The sequence below is a fragment of the Schistocerca serialis genome, chromosome 2, assembly GCF_023864345.2.
Source record: "Schistocerca serialis cubense isolate TAMUIC-IGC-003099 chromosome 2, iqSchSeri2.2, whole genome shotgun sequence".
Taxonomy (NCBI): domain Eukaryota; kingdom Metazoa; phylum Arthropoda; class Insecta; order Orthoptera; family Acrididae; genus Schistocerca; species Schistocerca serialis.
In genome coordinates, this window is record NC_064639.1 from 244,867,392 (window position 1) to 244,892,234 (window position 24,843).

Consider the following 24,843-nt stretch of genomic DNA (forward strand, 5'->3'; position numbering starts at 1 on the left):
TGCCCGAGGCAGGATTCGAACCTGCGACCGTAGCAGCAGCGCGGTTTCCGGACTGAAGCGCCTAGAATCGCTCGGCCACAACCGCCGGCTGGCATGAAGTATAAAAGTGTATGTAGTAATAGAATTGTGCTGCCTGTGGCAGCTTACAACAATTTTTCTCTTACACATAAAGTCTATTTCAATATTCATTTATGTCATCATAGCAACCATACTAGAGTTTACCATTATATCCTGACCAGTAAACTCCCGATTCTTTGAAGACTGGAACACCCACGTATAACACAGCTTCAAATGTATCACTAGTTTGTTTGCAAAACGAGGTTTTCTTTTCTTTTTCAGGCATCAGTCTTCTCACTGGTTTGATGTGTCCCGCCACGAATTCCTCTCCTGTGCCAACCTTCATCTCAGAGTAGCACTTGCAACCTACGTCCTCAATTGTGATAACGTAGATTTTCCCGGCGAATCAAATACTGATGATTTTCACGGGTTTGCAGTGGGGTTCCATCGGCCTGACGACAACACGATATTTCGGCGGACCATCTGGCCGCCATCTTCAGGTGAGATTGAGTGCACAATCACACCGGAACTCAATCTCACCTGAAGATGGCGGCCAGATGGTCCGCCGAAATATCGTGTTGTCGTCAGGACGATGGAACCCGGCTGCAAACCCGTAAAAATCATCAGTACGTCCTCAATTATTTGCTGAGTGTATTCCAATCTCTGTTTTCCTCTACAGTTTCTACTTTCTACACCCCCTCCAGAACCATGGAAGTTATTCTCTGACGTCTGAACAGATACCCTACCATTATGTCTCTTCTTCTTGTTAGTGTTTTCCATATATTCCTTTCCTCGCCTATTCTGCGGAGAACATTCTCATTCCCTACCTTACCAGTCCACCTAATTTTCAATATTCTTCTGTCGCACAACATCAAATACCTCGATTCTCATGTTTTCTGGTTTTCCCAAAGTCCATGTTTCACTACCATACAGTACTGTGTTACAAACGTACATGCTCAGACATTTCTTCCTCAGATTAATGCCTACGTTTGATACTTTTTTGCTCCCACACCGGTATGATGGCTAACACAAAAGATCTACTGCCATCTCTACATTAGTTTCCACTAAGTGAGGTCTAATAGGATATGGGCACTGCTATGTTTGCGCACGTCTAGTTATGATTAACAATTAATACGCGCTCATCGGGAAATGGATTGGGTCGAAAGTTGAACGAAGGATAGCGGTTTGAAGGGAAAAAGGGGGGGGGGGGATGCCAAGGTAGCGCCAAGGGAAAAAGAAACCTCTGCGGTAGATGAATCAGGTTGTAAGAGCAGCAGCTTTTTTTTCTTGCTGTCTGTAATAGGTCATACAAGGGTAGGTTTCGTGAGTAGTGGTTATCATGCAGGCGGATATCTGCGACGTTTTGCAGTGATGTTACCCGGCGGCTGCAGCTGGGTACAGGTGTTGGTTTCTTACTCAGCATCAGCATACCTGTAACAGTTGGGTTCATTATCTGTTAGTGTCCGATAGGTCAAACATCGGATTCACAGCATAAGGTAGCGTTAGCGGTTTGTTTGCGCCTTAATGTGCGAGCTTGTTGGCTTCCCTGCTGTAGCCTATTGATCGGCTGTGATAGCAAGTGGCATATTCAGTCAGTGTTGCTGATGTGCAGGGGCTTGCCGATGTTGTCGCTTGTCAGTGTATGTTAGCTCGCCACAGGTGGGAGTGTCTTTGCCGCTTATGCTTCCAACTAAAGTTGTGAACGTTTGATACTAGTAGACTTCTCTTGGCCAGGAACGCCCTGTTTGCCAGTGCTATTTTGCTTTTGATATCCTCCTTGCTCCTTCCGTCATTGGTTGTTTTGCTGCCTAGGAAGCAGAATTCCTTAACCTCTTCTATTTCGTAATCACAAATCAAGATGTTAAGTTTCTCGCTGTTCTCTTTTCTGCTACTTCTCATTACATTCCTCTCTCTTCGACTTACTCTCAGTCTATATTCTGTGTTTATTAGAGTGTTCATTCCATTCAGCAGACCCTGTAATTCTTCTTCACTTTCACTGAGGATAGGAGCATCATAAACGAATCTTAACATTGATGTCCTTTCACCCTGAATGTTAATTCCACTCTTGAACCTTTGTTTCTTCCGTAATTGCTTCTTCGACGCATAGATTGAACAGTGGGAGCGAAAGACTACATCCCTGTCTTACACCTTTTTTAATCCGACCACTTCGTTCTTCGTGACCTCTCTTATTATTACCTCTTGCTTCTTGTACATATTGTACATTACCCGTCTTTCCCTATAGCTTACCCTATTTTTCTCAGAATTTCGAATCTCTTGGACCACTTGATATTGCAGAACGCTTTTTCCAGGTCGAGAAATCCTATCAACTGAAGTATTTCTTCTGTTACCCATGTTTTCTGCGCAATTACCATCGTTGTACCTATGTTTTTATTTCCAACATCTGTGACTGCACTTTTTAGAGATGTCCATTCCTCGTCAGCTGAACTGCCTACTGAGAGATTCATTATCGCAGTATCTATAGCCTCAGAGAGCTTCAAGCCTATCTCTTCACTCCGCAGTAATTCAGTATCCCACTTTTTTGCGCATTGATTCTTCCTTACTAGTCTCTTCAGCCTGCTCTTCATCATTACTAAATTGTGATCTAGGTCTACATCTCCCCCTGGGTACGCCTTAAAGTCCAATATCTGATTTCGGAATGTCTGCCTGTCTATGATGTAATCTAACTGAAATCTTCATGTATCTCCTGGCCTTTTCCAAGTATTCCACTTCCTCTTGTGATTCTTGAACAGAGTATTCACTATTACTAGCTGAAATTTATTGCAGAACTCAATTAGTGTTTCTCCACTCTCATTCCTAGTACCAAGCCCATATTCTCCCATAACCCTTCTTCTATCCTTCCCCTACTACCGCATTCCAGTCCTCTGTTAGTGTTAGTTTTTCATCTCTTTTTACGTACTGAATTACCTGTTTAGTATCCTCATATAGTTTAGCTGTCTCTTCAGCTTCTGATTGCGACTTCGGCATGTATATCTGAACCATCGTTGTCCGTGTTAGTTTGCTGTCGATTCTGTTGAGAACAACTCTATTGCTAAACTGTTCACGGTAACTCATTATCTGCCCTATCTTTCTATTAATGACGAATCCTACTCCCGTTATAACATTTTCTGCTGCTGTTGATATTACCGTCCACTCATCTGACCAGAAATCCTTTTCTGTTCCCATTTTACTTCACTGAAGCTCACTATATCTAAAATGAGTCTTAGAGTTTCTCTTTTCAGATTTTCTAGCTTCCCTACCACGTTCAAACTACTGGCATTCCAAATTGTAGAACGTTATCCTTTGCCGCGAGGGATTAGCCGAGCGGTCTCTGGCGCTGCAGTCATGGACTGTGCGGCTGGTCCCGGCGGAGGTTCGAGTCCTCCCTTGGGCATGGGTGTGTGTGTGTTTGTCCTTAGGATAATTTAGGTTAAGTAGTGTGTAAGCTTAGGGACTGATGACCTTAGCAGTTAAGTCCCATAAGATTTCATACATTTGAACATTCGTTATCCTTTCGCTGGTTATTCAACTTTTTTCTCATGGTCACCTCGCCCTTCGCTGTCCCCTCCCGGAGATCCGAATGGTGGACTAGTCCAGAATCTTTTGCCAATGTTAAGATCATCATGACACTTTTCAATTACAGACCTCATGTCCTGTGGATACACTTTATGTATCTTTAATGCAGTGATTTCCATTCCCTTCTGCATGCTCAAGGCATTGATCATTGCTATATATATAATAGTATGTAATATTGATAATATTTGTGTCTTTGTCCGTGGTAGAGGTGTTGATATGAAATGTAAAATAGGTGGCGATATGACTGTATATAATAGTATGAAATAAAGTGGAGGTACATTATCTTAACTGTTGACATAGAGCTCTATCCTTTATTTCCGGTAGCTGGCGCATAGTCGGCAGCATGCCTCGTCGCAGGATACATCGGGTCTTCTGATGGAAGCCTACGATTTACAACTCTATTTTGGATGTGGAGACAGTATAACATGAATGTCACTTCGTCCGTTTTGGTTGATGTGTCCGCTCCTTCACCTTCTTGGGCAATGCCGTTGGCAAATCGAGGGTGACTTCTTACACTGGAAGTGTTCGGCCGCCATTGCTGATGATTTTTATTCGGAATTTAAGCAGTCTCGTGGTTCAAGTACTGGACCGAGGACGTTTTGATTACTAATCAAAGATGCTACCGCCAGACCATTGGTGCAATCTGTTGGTGTACAGAGGTCAACGATAGTCGGCGCAAGGGGCGCCTTGAACGAAGCCCCCTTTCTGTAAGCCTCGTATTAATGGTCCTTGTGATCACTGGAGCACCAGTTGCATGCCGAGTCATTGAGAATGGCGAATCTGGGGCTCTGAGTGCCTCTCCGACGATTGCTCGATTCTATCGTCTCTCTAGGTCGACCGCTTCCTTCTTGACGCCATGTTTGGCCATGGCTCACCCATTCCGTCAACATTGTTGAATAGTGGCATCGCTCCTGTTCAAATGTTGAGCGATTCACCTATTACTCTAACCGGATTGTTTGAGCCCAACTACACGTCCTCTCTCAAATGATGTACATACGCGTATATTTGTTCACACACCTGTCTGCGAAGCATAGTTACTGTCTACCTAATTACAAGGAATGAAATTCGCGGAGACTTTATGGCTTTGTCCCGACATGTCCGCTGTTTAGTATCTTTGTCAGCTGCATGGTAAAACTGTGCTGCAGCGTCACACATTCATACATCGGTCGCCATCGTCATACGTAGTTTTGCGCTTACCGTTAATAACTATGATTATCAATTTGACGGATTTGCATAATTCCTTCATAGTGTGTATTTTTTTCTGTTTGTCTTAGAATGAATAATTATAAAGGACCTCATCATGAAGGAATTTATGTGCTGATTCCAAAGCTCAGTATATCTCAGTCGTTATTTGTCATCGACAGAGATGACCTGAACAAGAGCCTAGGAGATTGTAATGTTTCTTTCGACTAAAATAAGGAAGCCAAAAGGATCTGAACCCTACTCTATGCTGACAATCAACTAATGACGAAAGAGATAGTAACCTGTAGAGGGCTAAATCTTTTGAACACTGCATATAAATCAAAAATACAACAACTAAAATTAAGGTTTTGCAAGGAAAGGAAACAGTATGATCTAGAATCTATATTAATGGTAAAACACTGGACCAGTTGTCACATATTTTTTACCTCCGCTGCACTATAATCGATGGAGAGGAGAAAGATATTCCCAAGGTAGTGTTATTGGCCCTTTGCTGTTCCTCATCTATGCATACTTCCGACTCTTTCAACTGCAACCAATACTTTAATAAAATGGCAAAGGTAATGTAAATCAGAACACTGGGAGGAGTTGTGGTCTAAATAAGAATTTATTTATTCATTTTAACATCACATGACAAAAGATGGCTAAACAAACGCCACACAAACATTTTTATCTGAGAAACGCTTTCAACAATATGCGATCTATGGTTAACAAAGTGATCAGCTGGAGATAAACACACCACACTAACCAGAACTAATCGCTTTATCTAACTTTGTAAATGTGAATCCGCCACAAACTACGGTATTACCAAGAATCTATACTCTACTATTCCATAAAGAAAAATACGGTTCCAAAGAACAGGGTGCTGAGAAGCATATATTGGTGCCCTACGTCATAGCCTTCTGCTGGTTAGGGCGGCACAGCAGTACGCGCTCGCCAACTGCAGTCATGGACTGCAGCAATCTGTTATTAATGGCTCGCGCCCGGAAATATGCAAGTACACGGTCTTGCATTCCGCTCATTCCGAATCCAGATACTTCCCTATGAGCTTCTGAAACCCTGGTGGAGTCCAGTGTGAAGGCAGACCCATTCGCTGGTCTAACAAACCAATTTGACTGCATGACGCAACTAAGCATTATGGAATACGTCAAACATTTAGACGGCCAACTCAAAACAAATAAGTACACCCACGCATAACTCGTTGTGTGCGTGATGCAAGACGGTTCAGATGGTGACTACCAAAGGCTCTAAGTGGCACACTAGCAAAGGACACATGTCTCACCATCTAGGTAAAGACCTGCCGTTTTTTACTAGCTAAGTGCCAGTACAAGAGTGCTCTGCTCTTTCTCTACATCTTTTCTCCACGGCTTGGTAGCACAGCACATTAGCATGCTTAGGCTACACCCACTTTAGCACAAGCCAGTCACGAGCTGGAGCTTGGCGTACGACGCTGGGAGACCGAACCCTGCTCTGCATACACAGAACTTGCCCCCTTCTAACAGCCGTGTACCGCAAGTCTCTAGAGGAACGGAAGGTTCCAAATGATTGGAAAAGAGCACAGGTAGTCCCAGTCTTCAAGAAGGGTCGTCGAGCAGATGCGCAAAACTATAGACCTATATCTCTGACGTCGATCTGTTGTAGAATTTTAGAACATGTTTTTTGCTCGAGTATCATGTCGTTTTTGGAAACCCAGAATCTACTATGTAGGAATCAAAATGGATTCCGGAAACAGCGATCGTGTGAGACCCAACTCGCTTTATTTGTTCATGAGACCCAGAAAATGTTAGATACAGGCTCCCAGGTAGATGCTATTTTTCTTGACTTCCGGAAGGCGTTCGATACAGTTCCGCATTGTCGCCTGATAAACAAAGTATGAGCCTACGGAATATCAGACCAGCTGTGTGGCTGGATTGAAGAGTTTTTAGCAAACAGGACACAGCATGTTGTTATCAATGGAGAGACGTCTACAGACGTTAAGGTAACCTCTGGCGTGCCACAGGGGAGTGTTATGGGACCATTGCTTTTCACAAAATACCTAAATGACCTAGTAGATAGTGTCGGAAGTTCCATGCGGCTTTTCGCGGATGATGCTGTGCTATACAGAGAAGTTGCAGCATTAGAGAATTGTAGCGAAATGCAGGAAGATCTGCAGCGGATAGGCACTTGGTGCAGGGAGTGGCAACTGACCCTTAACATAGACAAATGTAATATATTGCGAATACATAGAAAGAAGGATCCTTTATTGTATGATTATATGATAGCGGAACAAACACTGGTAGCAGTTACTTCTGTAAAATATCTGGGAGTATACGTGCGGAACGATTTGAAGAGGAACGATCATATAAAATTAATTGTTGGTAAAGTGGGTACCAGGTTGAGATTCATTGGGAGAGTCCTTAGAAAATGTAGTCCATCAACAAAGGAGGTGGCTTACAAAACACTCGTTCGACTATACTTGAGTATTGCTCATCAGTGTGGGATCCGTACCAGATCGGGTTGACGGAGGAGACAGAGAAGATCCAAAGAAGAGCGGCGCGTTTCGTCACAGGGTTATTTGGTAACCGTGATAGCGTTACGGAGATGTTTAACAAACTCAAGTGGCAGACTCTGCAAGAGAGGCGCTCTGCATCGCGGTGTAGCTTGCTCGCCAGGTTTCGAGAGGGTGCGTTTCTGGATGAGGTATCGAATATATTGCTTCCCCCTACTTATACCTCCCGAGGAGATCACGAATGTAAAATTAGAGAGATTAGAGCGCGCACGGAGGCTTTCAGACAGTCGTTCTTCCCGCGAACCATACGCGACTGGAACAGGAAAGGGAGGTAATGACAGTGGCACGTAAAGTGCCCTCCGCCACACACCGTTGGGTGGCTTGCGGAGTATAAATGTAGATGTAGATGTAGATTTGACCAACCAGCGACTTTAAAAATTAATTGGGAGAAAAGGAAAAAGATTCAGCTTTGCTCCCTCTTTCCCATGTGTTTACACCATGTCTTTGCTAAAAGAATGACATGGATTGAACCACAGCCCTCCATAAAAAGATCGTGATCTCCCCTGTTGTGTCCATTTCGAACTTTCCGATGAACAGCCATAAACTCGTTAAAAGCCTCGTGCCTTCACAAATATATTTTGCAGCAGAATCTGGACACCTGGCCGCCACTGCCCTGTCCCACAGAAATCGCAGAAACTCTCAGCCATCTCATCCGCTTTCTACGTGACAAGGGCCCATATTCCACTTTATTGTCAGCCATCAGATCTTACAATGCTGCTCATAGCTGCAGCGACTCCTCGGCGCTAGTCAGCCTACCTGGATGTGGTCGCCTACCGACCGGCACCACCCAGTGTGTCTACCCAATGAGACAGGGGCACTTGGCTGTCAGCAAATGTTTTCACCAGGTTCCACAGAAAAAAGCTCCCCTCGGCACTCAGACACTGTAAGCTTTTACTGCAGTCAGTTGATTCAGCACCCTCTTTCTTCCAATGCAGGTAAAGCCTACCGCTATGCCTTCACTAGAGCACACAAGCAAGAGCGTTAACTACGCCAACCGTTTCACCATATGAATGAAGTTAGATCGTATCAAGTATCGCAACCAAGTAATAAAGATCACCTTTCCTATGAATATTAAGCAGCATGACACTGTATCAAAAGTGAGAGTCCCCTGCAAGCATCTATATAAACGATTTGGAAGACGATGTTAGCAGCCTTTAACAACTAATAAAGTCATCAGAAGATCAAAACAAATTCAATTTAGAAAAGATATCAGAATGGTGCGAAAATTGGCAGTTGATACTAAATACGAGTAATGAAAAGTCATCCACGTAGGTGCTAAAAGGAATCCGTTAAACTTCGGTTACATGATAAATCAGTCAAATCTAAAGGCCATAAATTCAACTAAATACCTAATCTGAATGGTGCGAAAATTGGCAGTTGATACTAAATAATGAAAAGTCATCCACATAGGTGCTAAAAGGAATCCGTTAAACATCGGTTACATTATAAATCAGTCAAATCTAAAGGCCATAAAGTCAACTAAATACCTAGGAATTACAATTATGAGTAACTTAAACTGGAAGGAACACATAGAAAATGTTGTGGGGAATGCCAACCAAAGACGACGTATTATTGGTAGGACACTTAGAGAATGTAGCAGATCTACAGAGGAGACTTCCTACACTTCACTTGTCTGTCCTCTTTTAGAATACTGCTGCGCAGTATGGGATCATTACCATATAGGATTGATGGAGAACATCGAAAAAGTGCAAAGAAGGGCAGCACGTTTTGTATTATCGCTAAATATGGGAGAGAGTGTCACTGAAATGATACAGGATTTGGGCTGGACGCCATTTAAATGAAGACTTTTTTCGTTGCAACAGAATCTTCTCACAAAATTCCAATCATCAACTTTCTCCTCCGAATGCAAAAATATTTTGTTGACACTGACCTACATAGGGAGAAACGATGACCACAATAAAATAAGGGAAATCAGAGGTCGTACGGAGCGATATAGGTGTTCGTTCTTGCAGCACACTATACGAGATTGGAATAATGGAGAATTGTGATAGTGGTTCGATGAACCCTCTGTCAGGCACTTAAATGTGATTTGCGGAGTATCCAGGTAGATGTAGAAATAGAAACATCTACCATAGAATATGTGGGACAGTTGGAAGCGTGGAAATATATGCAAATGAGTTTTTAAAAAGTATCACAAGTTGTACAGAGCATGCTGGGCTTCGAACAAGAAATAGATCAGAAATATAGTTCCTTGGATGTGACAAAGGTTGTGGTAGGGAAAATAAAATCAATAACCGGTGTAAAGGCACAATTAGGGGTGAAATTTGTAACACATAAATTTGCACAGAGCAAAAGTGACTGGATGTAACATGCTCTATCTATATGGGAGACCAGGGTCCCAAAGCAAGCGTTACATTATAAGTCTTTGGAGAGAGGATTAGTAAACAGATCGAGGACGAGATGATGACATCAGAATAAGCTTACCTTAGCTGATACCTGGGAAGTAAGCAGAAGGTGAAGAAGAAGACGAAGGAAACGAACATGGATTATAAAAGGAATGAAAAAGGACATGATTTGCAAATGATGTAGCATGCAATTTACTTTTTCTCGTCTAATAATAAAAGTTAAAATTCCCATGCGCGTTTTATTGAATTAATATTGAATTTTGCTGTACTTCCTACAAAACATTCGAACACAGGCATTACATTTAGTTTTAACTTACCTGCTTCTTTGATTCAGTGCCCTAGTCGTCGCCATAGCTGATGTTACACAGATACTGCATGTCCACCAGACCGCCTTAAGTGCAAGAATAATTATAAGACTTCCTCATGTGTTGACATTTATTGAAACGTGTTTTATTCACTTTCTCCTCAATTCATTCTGATCGTGTACCTCTACACCAATTTCTTCAAGATACTCGCCTTGAGCTCTCACATACGACTGTACAAGGACGCGCTGGCCGAAGATGACACCAAAGGCAAATCTACAGTAATAATTAAAGTGAATGTTTAACAATAAATCTCAACTTCCACATGCAGCTGTTTCACTGTTATAGAACGAATAATTGAATCACTTCCTGAGTTACAGAAGAATTTTAATTCAGCTGAAATATACAGGGTAATTCAGCTGCTCCTACCGCTGTCGTTTTATGCAACTCTTAACGTTATAGCTGACTTCACAATCTACACTCGAGATGTTCGTATTCTCTCGCCTCTACGTGCAAGCTATTACTCCTACAGAGACGAATGAGCAGGACTTTTTTGTAGGAAATGTAATGTAGTTACATTTTGTGCTGGGATACGATTCCAATGGAGGCTACGGTTTTATTCAAGAAAAACGTACAAAAACGACCTTAAAAAGCACCTCCAACGCACACTCGTCCCCCACCTGTCAGGATTTCTAGTATGTTGTTCGTAGCACTCCCTCCTACCACTGTACAGAAATTTCCGACTACACGAACTATTCCCGATGTTAACCGTTTTTCGGCCTCCATTGACTGGGCTATTATACCACCAGCACAGTCGACTATTTTGCCAACATCATTAATTTAAAATTGTCCGTCGGGGTGTTAAAGAAACACTAATTTTGTCAACGTTACGCAAAAACTAATTACATTGACAATTCTATCCAAACTTTACGGTTACAAGCACACTAGTTTCGTAGCCAGACGACTTGATGAATACAACGATGTAATTTTTTATTTTACTTTGTAAAATTTCACAAAATTATTAGGTGCAATTTACACAGATGTCACTTTTACAGTTGTTAAGTGCTCGACTACGTCGGTGACGTACCAATCAGTGCAAACCAAAAATGGTCGAATGCAGGAAATAATTCGTGGAGTCGCAAATATTTGTACGATAGCAGGAGAGAGTTCCATGAACAACATAGTAGAAATCCTGACAGGTGGCAGCCTAGTGTAGAAGTGGATCTGCGTTTGAAGGTTACTTTTGTACATTTTCGTTGAATAACTCGAAAATTAGGGCCTGTCACGCGTCTCAGTACAAATTTAACCATATTAAATTTCCTACAAAAAGATCCCGTTCATTTTTTCTGGAGGACTAATAGTTTGTGCGCAGAGAGCGAGACAGTATGAAACTCTCGTGCGTGGTTTATGAAGATCATCTATAACAGAACCTCAGTCTTTTACGATGTATTCTGTATCTCGCCACTAGAGAAATTTTAAATAACTAAGTGGTGTCCATAGCTCAAAAATCAGAAATTTTACGGACTAATACATTATGACGAAAACTGATAAATGAACAGACTAGTACTTCATGTGACTAGATCTACACACCTAATATACTAAGCAATAAGAATTAGCTAAGTGCAGCAAAGCAGGAAAAGTTACATTTCTATAAACCACACTGCTAAAACTGTAAACTGACACTGCTCGTAATCTGTCAGCTAAGCGAACGACGTTTTTATTGGAGCAGCTGGAGAAATGCTATTGACAGTTGTCGATGGCGCCTGTACTGCCGACAGCGGGAAGTACAGATGGAAAAGATCTCGTGCTGTCAGTGAGCTACACGTGGCGCCGTGGTCATCGCTCGCGGGAAAAACCCACAGAAATTTCCCGGCCCTCCTGTGTCGCTGGGACACGCCCTACGCCACCGTCTTATCTACAAGAGTAACGGAAACGTCGCAAGTTCGAAGAGCACTGAACTGCCACGAGGAAATTCCCATCTTTTCATGTCAGTCCCTGGCACTGTGATCGGATCTCGGAATCCTTCTGAAAGTGAACAGTTAGCGTAGGACTGTCATTAGTGGTACAGGAGAAGTGGTACTTTTAGGCGTGTCTCGAGGGTCAGAGCGAGACTGGTTACCTTAGACTATTTTGAGGAGTGTAGCAATGCTAAAAACTAAGCCAGCGGCGCCAGTAAACGTTTCCGAGCAAACCTGCGAAGGGATGCATTACATAGTTTGTCTCACAAGGAATGTCTTGAGTGCGAGGTTGAAAACGGCCGATGATGTTTACGGCATTCGACACCTCACATATTGTCTACTGTGCAACCACAATATTGCCTGCTAATGCTAACAGGTTGTGCGACTGGAGATACCCAATGGTGAGCACAGCATGAGGCTACGGAGTGTAGTTGAACTGCTTAGTCGACGAGTAACTCACAGCAGTGCTGCAGTGCTAGTAATGGTAAGGGTAATGGCAACAATAAACAAAGCAAACATTGCATAATATCTGCAACAAACGTTGCCGAAGTTGACATTTCCTCAGAAAGGAAACCAATTAACTTCGCAGAGTGAGAAAGAAGTATCAGATGAAATATGAGCGTTCCTGCGATATGAGTCACTGGAAAGTGTGGTGTCACATACGCTGGACTGCGGGGATAATGTACGTGAGGAGTACAATCATGATTATACGTGCTTAACAAGTGAAAGTGATATTGAAACAGGTGTCGAGCCATCTAGTTCATCATCCTTATCAGAGAGGAAGCCATAAATCCCGTTTCCAGTGAAACTTAGTAAAGAACAATCGTTGTCCAAGGAGCAGGTACTAAATACAATTATGTACATGGAAGATTATCCGCAGCATAGTAATAAAAAAATATGAACAGGATTGCAGTAATTCCGCAGTAATACGATGTGTAATGCATGAGAAAAACTACGGATATTCGAGGGAGGTCAAGGTGCACGTGTTACAAAACTTGCTGTTTGCGTGTTTAAAGGATGCTCGATACAACTTACAGGATGTATGTGATAGTGACACATTGCAAATTGCGCGCGACATAGATTACAGTGATTTCAAGGGAAGCCGTGGATGGCTGCCAACGGTCTTGCCGCAGTGGTAACACCGGTTCCCGTCAGATCACCGAAGGTCAGCGCTGTCGGGCTGGGCTAGCACTTGGATGGGTGACCATCAGGTCTGCCGAGCGCTGTTGGCAAGCGGGGTGCACTCAGCCCTTGTGAGGCAAACTGAGGAGATACTTGATTGAGAAGTAGCGGCTCTGGTCTCGGAAACTGACATACGGTCGGGAGAGCGGTGTGCTGACCACATGCCCCTCGATATCCGTGTCCAGTGACGACTATGGGCTCAGGATCACACGGCGGCCATTGGTACCGTTGGGCCTTCATGGCCTGTTCGGGAAGAGAGAAAGAGAGAGAGAGAGAGAGGATGGGTGCATAACTTCATACAGTGCTACAGAATTGGCAGACATAATTTCAAATAAAGTGTCAACTTTACCATGGACAGCAAACAATTAAACCAGCCCGAAAATTTGTAGATGGGATAAACAAACTTATCCCGTCGTTCAGTGAGGTACTTGTATTCAACTTCGATCTGTCGGGATGTGAAGAGGAAATGCATATGAAAGGAACCCTGGAAATTAGAGGTACCTTCGTAGTTATTAACACAACACTTCCAAATGAACCTTTCTAAAACTGAACTAGCGACGTCGCACTCAAGGGGTTCCTTGTCAGATGCTGTACATTGGTAAAGCATTCCTCACACGGGACAAGGGAGCTAACGTTGACGTGGGCGCGTACGACATCCGATCTCACGAGAAACAGCGGGATCATCACACGGGACGAGCTGGGTAACGCAATTTGCGCTCTCAGCGCTCTCCAGCGCCCGTTGTCGACTTTATTTGACTCTCAAACCACAGTTTCTTCACGAAACTGGACGCGCGTAAAATAGCTGCATTAACCGTATCAGCAGCAGAAGAGGAGGGGAGATTTTGAACTTGTCGCCAGCTTGAATAGCGAATTCATGGCAGAGGAACACTACAAATATTGTACAACGATGTGAGATACACAACAGTAGAAGTTATTCTTTAACTCAGTTGAATTTTCTTCCCATTTTCGGTTTTAAATTGAATAATGTATGTCGTTCACATTCTCAATGTTGTATTGAGTACCAACGCTCTGAAATAACGTACTTCATCACATAGATCCCATAATCGAGATTCGTTACGTAATTTCATTCGAATGGCAGGGATGATTTGTTTCGTAGTTACACACCATCACTGAAAAAGATATTTACCGGCAAGACACAAACATGAGGGAGTTCATAAACCCAGAGATAGGTAGGTATATATCAGGTTGGTGCATAAGCTAGTAGAGTTTTAGCTTTGTATGTTGGTAATCCTTCTGCAATGGGTTTATTTATCGATCACCATTTTTTACTTGTAGCTCATTGCTGTTATTTCAGTTCACCTATTGTCATTTTGAGATAGTGAGTGCAGCTATGAACGCTAGAAAATGGAGTGCCCGTTGGATAAATCGGAACATTTTCGACTGACAGAAGTGGAGGCAGCCAGCAATCATTTACAGGGATAATGCTGTTGAACAGAACACGGCAAGAAAATAGTTTTCTCGTTTTAAGTAAGATCATTTTGACATTAATGACTCTCCACTTACTGCAAGACGTTCGGGATTAGATGGAGATATTTTAAACGTATTAATCCAAAATTATCCACGTCAGTATACTCAGGACCTAACAAATGTGATGAACTATGATCATTCCACCATCGTGTGACATTTGTACGCTGCAGAGAAGATTCAAAAACCGGGTGTATGGGTATCAAATGTTCTGAGCCAAAATCAGAAAAATCAGCTGGTGGCCATAAGTACACTACTGTCCATTAAAATTGCTAAACCACGAAGATATCATGCTACAGACTCGAAATTTAACCGACAGGAAGAAGATGCTATGATATGCAAACGATTAGCTTTTCAGAGCATTCATACAAGGTTGGCGCCGGTGGCGACACCTACAACGTGCTGACATGAGGAAAGTTTCCAACCGATTTCTCATGCACAAACAGCAATTGTCAGGCGTTGCCTGGTGAAACGTTGTTGTGATGCCTCGTATAAGGAGGAGAAATGCGTAACATCACGTTTCCGACTTTGATAAAGGTCGGATTGTAGTCTATCGCGATTGCGGTTTATTGTATCGCGACATTGCTGTTCGAGTTGGTCGAGATCCAATGACTGTTAGCAGAATATGGAATCGGTGGGTTCAGGAGGGTAATACGGAACGCCGTGCGGGATCCCAACGGCCTCGTATCACTAGCAGTCGAGATGACAGGCATCTTATCCGAATGGCTGTAACGGATCGTGCAGCGACGACTCGATCCCTGAGGACGTTTGCAAGACAACAACCATCTGCACGAACAGTTCGACGACGTTTGCAGCAGCATGGACTATCAGCTCGGAGACCATGGCTGCGGTAACCCTTGACGCTGCATCACAGACAGGAGCGCTTGCGATGTTGTACTCAACGACGAACCTGGGTGCACGAATGGCAAAACGACATTTTTTCGGATGAATCCAGGTTCTGTTTACAGCATCATGATGGTCGCATCCGTGTTTGCCGACATCGCGGTGAACGCACATTGGAAGCATGTATTCGTCATTGCCATACTGGCGTATCACCCGGCGTGATGGTATGGGGTGCCATTGGTTACACGTCTCGGTCACCTCTTGTTCGCATTGGCGGCATTCTGACCAGAGGATGTTACATTTCAGATGTGTTACGTGGCTCCACCTCCATTCGATACCTGCGAACCCCTACATTTCAGCAGGATAGTGCACGACTGCATGTTGCAGGTCCTGTACGGGCCTTTCTGGCTACAGAAAATGTTCGACTGCTGCCCTGGCCAGCACATTCTCCAGATCTCTCACCAACTGAAAACGTCTGGTCAATGGTGGGCGAGCAACTAACTCGTCACTATACGCCAGGCACTATTCTTGATGAACTGTGGTATCGTGCTGAAGCTGCATGGGCAGCTGTACCTGTACACGCCATCCAAGCTCTGTTTGACTCAATGCCCAGGCGTACCAAGGCCGTTATTACTGCCAGAGGTGGTTGTTCTGGGTACTGATTTCTCAGGATCTATGCACCCTACTTACGTGAAAATGTAATCACATGTCAGTGCTAGTATAATACACTCCTGGAAATTGAAATAAGAACACCGTGAATTCATTGTCCCAGGAAGGGGAAACTTTATTGACACATTCCTGGGGTCAGATACATCACATGATCACACTGACAGAACCACAGGCACATACACACAGGCAACAGAGCATGCACAATGTCGGCACTAGTATAGTGTATATCCACCTTTCGCAGCAATGCAGGCTGCTATTCTCCCATGGAGACGATCGTAGAGATGCTGGATGTAGTCCTGTGGAACGGCGTGCCATGCCATTTCCACCTGGCGCCTCAGTTGGACCAGCGTTCGTGCTGGACGTGCAGACCACGTGAGACGACGCTTCATCCAGTCCCAAACATGTTCAATGGGGGACAGATCCGGAGATCTTGCTGGCCAGGGTAGTTGACTTACACCTTCTAGAGCACGTTGGGTGGCACGGGATACATGCGGACGTGCATTGTCCTGTTGGAACAGCAAGTTCCCTTGCCGGTCTAGGAATGGTAGAACGATGGGTTCGATGACGGTTTGGATGTACCGTGCACTATTCAGTGTCCCCTCGACGATCACCAGTGGTGTACGGCCAGTGTAGGAGATCGCTCCCCACACCATGATGCCGGGTGTTGGCCCTGTGTGCCTCGGTCGTATGCAGTCCTGATTGTGGCGCTCACCTGCACTGCGCCAAACACGCATACGACCATCATTGGCACCAAGGCAGAAGCGACTCTCATCGCTGAAGACGACACGTCTCCATTCGTCCCTCCATTCACGCCTGTCGCGACACCACTGGAGGCGGGCTGCACGATGTTGGGGCGTGAGCGGAAGACGGCCTAACGGTGTGCGGGACCATAGCCCAGCTTCATGGAGACGGTTGCGAATGGTCCTCGCCGATATCCCAGGAGCAACAGTGTCCCTAATTTGCTGGGAAGTGGCGGTGCGGTCCCCTACGGCACTGCGTAGGATCCTACGGTCTTGGCGTGCATCCGTGCGTCGCTGCGGTCCGGTCCCAGGTCGACGGGCACGTGCACCTTCCGCCGACCACTGGCGACAACATCGATGTACTGTGGAGACCTCACACCCCACGTGTTGAGCAATTCGGCGGTACGTCCACCCGGCCTCCCGCATGCCCACTATATGCCCTCGCTCAAAGTCCGTCAACTGCACATACGGTTCACGTCCACGCTGTCGCGGCATGCTACCAGTGTTAAAGACTGCGATGGAGCTCCGTATGCCACGGCAAACTGGCTGACACTGACGGCGGCGGTGCACAAATGCTGCGCAGCTAGCGCCATTCGACGGCCAACACCGCGGTTCCTGGTGTGTCCGCTGTGCCGTGCGTGTGATCATTGCTTGTACAGCCCTCTCGCAGTGTCCGGAGCAAGTATGGTGGGTCTGACACACCGGTGTCAATGTGTTCTTTTTTCCATTTCCAGGAGTGTATATTTGTCCAATGAATACCCGTTTATCATCTGCATTTCTTCTTGGTGTAGCAATTTTAATGGCCAGTAGTGTATATCTCTGCGTGCTTGTCATCAACTGGCTCGTGAACAACACCGACCATTCCTATCCTGTATCGTTACTGGTGACGAAAAATAGTGTCTTTATGCTAATATAAAGAAATGAAAGGAATGGCTGATCCTAAACAAAACAGTAACACGCCGTACAAACATCTGTGTCATCCACAAAATGTAATATTATGTATCTAGAGTAACGGCGACGGTGTTGTGCACTACGAATTGCTTCCCGAAGGTGTAACCATCACTGCTGACATTTATTGTCAACAACGGAGACGTCTTGCGGACGCAGTCCAAGAACAACGACCAGCAAGACTGCATGAAGTGGTGCTACTCCACGATAACGCCCGCCCGCATTCTTCTACACTGACGAAAAATACTATACAAGATTTAGGTTGGGAAGTCATTCCGCACTCACCTTATTCATCTGATCTTCCAACCTCAGATTTTCACCTTTTCCGCTCTCTATCGAATAACCTTCAAGAAACTTCCCTTCCAGATGAAAGTGCGCTCCGAACGAGACTCGACGAGTTCTTCACCTCGAAACCACGTGATTTCTACAGTCCCGTTGGCAGACTGCTGTAACTGTAAAGGAGAATATATTAGTGACGACTAAATTCCCTGTTATATGTATCTGTTGTGTTTATTAACCTTACGCAGAAACGATACGAACTTATGCTCCAACCCAATATCTTTTATAGAAAGTTTCGTAATAGAAATAACATGTAGAGTGTAGCCTGTGTTCACTTTCAGACATAGATAGCACTCACGTTAACGTTTCTGGCCACTGGGGAAACATTCCAATCCAGTCTTTTGCGTTTGCAACAACAATACAAAAATGGTTCAAATGGCTCTAAGCACTATGGGACTTAGCATCTGAGGTCATCAGTCCGCTAGACTTCCCAATTACGAAGTTAAACAAGTCATTATTCTACGTTCTGCTATTCTTCATCATTCTATTCTTTCCTCTGTTTTTCCTAAATCCATTTTCTGTGCAGAGCATGTTGGCCATTGCCTCCAAGAGGTAAACAACTTCCTTACATCCTGCCAGAAGGTCTGTTAAATCTCTGGACCTTAGGATTTGTATTTCACATCTTACATATTCTTTGCTCTTCGTGTATCTTGTTTCACGTCGTTTGCCGGCCGTTGTGACCGAGCGGTTCTAGGCGCTTCCGTCCGGAACCGCGCTGGAGCTACCGTCGGAGGTTCGAATCCTGCCTCGGGCGTGGATGTGTGTGATGTCCTTAGGTTAGTTAGGTTTAAGTAGTTCTAGGGGACTGATGACCTCAGATGCTAAGTCCCAAAGTGCTCAGAGCCATTTGAACCATTTTGCACGTCGTTTGTTCCTTCTCCTACTTCTGGTACTTGAGTAAAATGCCCTGAAAACATTATCTTTGTTAAGGGATTAATCATTAACGCTAACTGACTTATATTTAATTCACATTTCGGAAGTAACAAATACTTATAATGCGCAATGGAGAGAATATTAGGGAGCTCTGATGAGTGTTCGATTGAAGATAGCATTACAATTACCCTCTAACTTTCTGGCACTACTTATGAATGTGATGGTGACCTTCCTTATAAGTTAATCGCGTGTAATGAGGATATGAAATTCAGATTGTAATCCTAATGCCTATTCACGAAAGGAACATAGTCTGGTACAGCATGAAGTCTCGAGGGCTCTCCAACACTGACTTACCTAATCGACTGTAATATGCAAGGAAATAATTCGAGGTAGGCCTATTTCTGCTGACGGCAGCTGTTTTTTGAACAACACTGCCACTAAAGGTCGAATTTGAATAACAACTTGTTCGCAGATCAAACATTCTCACACGAAAAAATGTAGTATCACATGTGAACAATTAAAAAAATCTTGCAGACTTACGACTGACTGTGTAATTAAAATAAATCGAAAGTGCTTTAGATTAATTCCTCATTATTGACCACTAACTCAATTTGCAGTGGCAAAAAAAATTAAATTTGTCCATACGTGGAATACAGTTCCACGAAACAGGAGAAACAGAACAAAAAGGAAGCTCCATACGCTTTAGAATGTTAAAGACAATATCAAAATAGTGGGAAGGTAACGAGTGCCAAGCTCCAATCTGACGGATGGACAATGGAAATACAGATATTGTTCCGTGAACATAGGTAGAAATCTCTGTCTTTGAACAACGAATAAGTCTGGACACGAATGAAGGTAAATCTATAGGTTTGACAGCACTGCATACCTAATATTACGTCAAGCTGCGGTAGCACTGCGGTGACTTCACCATGATTTTTACAGGCTACACCATGTAAATGACCATCGGAACGTAATATCAACTCAGTGCATACAGCATCCTTCAAGCAGCCCTGGACAGCGTTAAGATCCAGCGCGACCACAAACAGGAAGCAGAACGGATTCCCTTTATGACTCACTTCCCTTAGAATCATCTGGTCCAATTCGAGTACATTCCATTATCCTTGTTTTACTTTTCCTGATGTTACTCTTGTAATCTGTTTTCAGCACACTCACCATCCTATTCAGTTGATCTTCCGTGTCTTTGCCGTCTCTGACAGACTTACCGGCAAACCCTATACCTTTTATTTCATCTTCTGAAAAATTTTCTAACATTTAAATTTATGTAACATGTCAACAAATTCCTCATTTTCACAAATGATTTTCTTGCTGTAGCCAATGTCCTCTTCTTATCCTGTTTACATCGACCACCAGCAATTACTTTTCTGCCCAAATTGCAAAACCCATCTCCTACTTTTAGTGTACCATTTTCTAATCTAGTTTCCTCACAATCATCTTTTCCAACTCTAGCAATTCCATTATTCTTGTTTCAATTTTATTGATGTTCCTTTTATAATCTTTCTACAAGACGTTATCCATTCCATTCAATAGATCTTGCGAGTCTTCGCTGTCTCTGACGGGATTTTGAAGTTATCGGCAAGTTTCATAATTTTTATTTCTTGACCCCAAACTTTAATTCCTTTTCCAAATTTATCCTTGGTTTTCTTTGCTGTCTTCTCAGCGTACAGATCCAGCAAGATGGCTCATTGGGGTGTGCCGGCACTGTCGCTCATCGTGTTCAGTCAGAGGGTTAGCTGCTCTCTGTAATAAAATAAACAAAAAACAGCGTGAATGGATCAACGATGAACTTGAACGGATGTCGTAGGTCGCCCGTCCCGAACAAATGCAACGAACAATAACGAACAGAATGAGATTTTAAAAAATTGTTTAGCCTACTAGACTAGCATTTGGGAGGAGGCTGGTGAAAAATCCTCCTCTGGCCATCCATATTTAAGTTTTCTGCTGTTTTCCTAAATAACTCCAGGTAAATGTCGGGATGGTTGCTTTGAAAAGTTCACAACCAATTTCGCTCCGAATCCTTTATTAATCCAAGTTTTTACACTGCCCCTAATGACCTCGTAGTCGATTTGCCATTAACTTCTAATCTTTTTCCTTCAGTGTGCAGGTACCTTCGGACTCATTCCCTTTTCATCTACTGCTTCCTGTTCACGTCCTTCGACTTAGTACAACTGTAGTTTGGTTTCTGTACGAGATGAGGACAAACTTTGCTATCACTATTTTGTCGCTGCTAACTTCATCTCTTCGAATTGTGTATTCCAGTAGTAGACTATGACAAAGCGAGTGGTCAACCAGCGCGGGAAGCGTCTGCAGAATCTAGTATCACCTGTGCTGGGTCACATTCAATATCGAGTTGCCCCATTTCGTTCACTGAGACTTCTTTGGATCTTCCTGAGCATGCTGACCTCAATGAGGTTAAGACGATGCTGCACACGGCTCTCCGACTCCTCAGTGACGGCCCTCTTGACATCATCCAGTGCGAGGATGGTTCCTGCGATCGTTCACTGCAAGTTTCAACTGGCCCCGAGCATTTCCAGCCGGCTTCACGTCAGCATATGAGGAGACCATCCCATTCGATTGATTCTAGCCTCGAAAAATGTGTTCGCGAAGTGAGCTCGTGCGTCATTATCTTGAAAGATTGACCCATCGCCTCAGTGTTGATTGTAGGACTAGAAAATGTATTGCAGGACCCTGTCCCGATACTAAATAGCTTTCAGACTAGCCTCGATGAAGATGAAAGATGTCAACCATCTATTGAACAAATGGTTACAGGATCTGATCCTGATACTACACAGCTCTCAATTTACCCTCTATAAAGATGAAAGGCGTCCACCATCCACTGGAAGGAGGGTTAGAGGATCTTTTTCCAATACAATACATCTCTCATACTATCCCCCATAAAGATGAGAGACGTCCACCATCCACCGGACATTAGGTAGGATGGTCTGGTCTCGATATACATAGCTCTCAAATTACCCTCAATAAAGATGACAAGCGTCCACCATCCACTGGACATTAGGTAGGATGATCTGGTCTCGATATACATAGCTCTGAAACTACCCCCAATAAAAATGAGAGACCTCCCCCATCCACTGGACATTAGGTAGGATGATCTGGTCTCGATATACATAGCTCTCAAACAACCCCCAATAAAGATGAGAGACCTCCACCATCCACTGGAAATTAGGTAGGGTGATCTGGTCTCGATATACATAGCTATCAAATTACCCTCAATAAAGATGAGAGACCTCCACCATCCACTGGAAATTAGGTAGGGTGATCTGGTCTCGATATACATAGCTATCAAATTACCCTCAATAAAGGTGAGAAGCGTCCTCCATCCACTGGACATTAGTTAGGATGGTCTGGTCTCGATATACATAGCTCTCAAACTACCCCCAATAAAGATGAGAGAGACGTCCACTATCCACTGGACATTAGGTAGGATGATCTCGTCTCGATATACATAGCTCTCAAACTACCCCCAATAAAGATGAGAGACGTCGACCATCCACTGGACTTTAGGTAGGATGATCTGGTCTCGATGTACATAGCTCTCAAATTACCCTCAATAAAGATGAGAAGCGTCCACTATCCACGGAAGGAAAGGTTGGAGAATCCTTATCCTGATACTACAAAGTCCTCAAATTAGCCTCTCTAACGATGAGAAGCGTCCGACATCCGTACAAGTTATTGGGGCAAAACACGACTGATCCACCTCCCTGCTAAACCTGCGGTACTGCATGCCTGACACGTGTGTTGGTATGGTTCCGTGTTCACCCTCCTCTAGGGCTATCACGATACTTCATACTAATCGTCGCCTCGTCGACGAAGAGATGCCATTGATTCAGGCTTTACCTCCCTCTTCGTGGACCACGACGCCGGGGGGTTTTTAATGGACGCCTTGTGCCAAATTAACTGTGTGGAGACAGCTGCGTTCTGTGTTGATACAGCCGTCTCAGTCACTTCCCCAAAGACAATGTGCAGGTCAGTTGCATTTTCCTCGGAGTACTTACGGGTCTTAGTGCTAACAAGGGAACCTCCCCATCGCACCCCCCTCAGATTTAGTTATAAGTTGGCACAGTGGATAGGCCTTGAAAAACTGAACACAGATCAATCGAGAAAACAGGAAGAAGTTGTGTGGAACTACGAAAAAAATAAGCAAAATATAGAAACTGAGTAGTCCATGCGCAAGATACATAAATGATGTTATGAGCTCAGGGGCGCCGTGGTCCCGTGGTTAGCGTGAGCAGCTGCGGAACGAGAGATCCGTGGTTCAAGTCTTCGCTCAAGTGAAAAATTTAACTTTTATTTTCAGACAATTATCAAAGTTCAGGCACTCACACGTAATCAATTTCGTCCTCCAAAATTCCAGGACAAGTTCAGATTTGCTTGGACATATGCAGGATTTGACGGTCTACTCACGGAAAAATTTGAAAACGTTAAAAGCATATCTTTTGACAGAGCACAGGGAAAACTGTGCGACTGTGAAACTGTTGCATTCATTTGTTGCAGTTTATGTGACAAACTCTTATGTTTTCATAACTTTTTTGGGAGTTATAATCACATCCACAAGAAAACCTAAATCGGGCAAGGTAGAAGAACCTTTTTACCCGTTCGCCAAGTGTACAAGTTAGGTGGGTCGACAACATATTCCTGTCATGTGACACACATGCCGTCACCAGTGCCGTATAGAATATATCAGACGTGTTTTCCTGTGGAGGAATCGGTTGACCTATGACCTTGCGGTCAAATGTTTTCGGTTCCCATTGGAGAGGCACGTCCTTTCGTCTACTAATCGCACGATTTTGCGGTGCAGTCGCAAAACACAGACATTAAACTTATTACAGTGAACAGAGGCGCCAGTGAACGGACAAATCATGACTTTGCGAAAATAAACTTTTCACTCGAGGGAAGACTTGAATTAAGGGACCTCCCGTTCCGCAGCTGCTCACGCTAACCACGGGACCTTTTTTTTTATCTCATTTCGTTCGGTATAGTTTGTTCTATTTGTTCGGAGCGGACGTCCTATGAAGTCCGTTTAAGTTCTTCGTTGATCCATTCACTCAGTTTTTTATTGCAGAGGGCAGCTAACCCTCTGACCGAGCACGCGACCACGGCGCCCCCGAGCTCATAACATCCTTTATGTTGCCTATCTTGCGCATGGACTACTCGGTTTGTATATTTTGCTTATTTTTTTTATAGTTCCAGACAACTTCTTCCTGTTTTCTCGATTAATCTGTGCTCAGTTTTTCAAGGCCTATCCACTGTGCCAACTTATAACTAAATCTGAGGGGGGTGCGATGGGGAGGTTCCCTTGTAAGTAGCTGCCATAACCTATAGCCTTTGACTATGGGCGATCACTACGAGGTAGGTCTTCAGTGTCTCGCGTCTCACGATATCGGCTGAGAGCTCGACTGACATCTGTGTGGTGCGCCGCATCTGACGGGGTGGCCGCAGCAGCGGAGGCAGTCCGCGCCCTGCTCTACTTGCCTTCCGGCGTAACCCGAGCCGTTGTTTGCAGGGCTCAGGACAGGACGCAGGACACAGGTGCGGCGGCCGCGCCACGGCAAACACTCTGCGCCCGCCTGTCCCTCCTCTGTTATCCCTCGAGAAAACAAGCGTCCTTTGTCGAGTCCTCACCCACGACTGCAGACGCGTTGCTCTGCCAACGGCGACACCTGTTGCACCACTCTCACATTCGCGTATCCTGTGTGCCTGTTGAACAGGCTCCTGCGTCACTAA

The 24,843-nt window shown here is 44.2% G+C and overlaps 1 pseudogene; it reads left to right on the forward strand.

Moving 5' to 3' along the window:
• Positions 1 to 13,118: 13,118 nt before the first annotated feature.
• Positions 13,119 to 13,236, forward strand: LOC126458900 (5S ribosomal RNA; annotated as a pseudogene).
• The last annotated feature ends 11,607 nt before the right edge of the window (positions 13,237 to 24,843 follow it).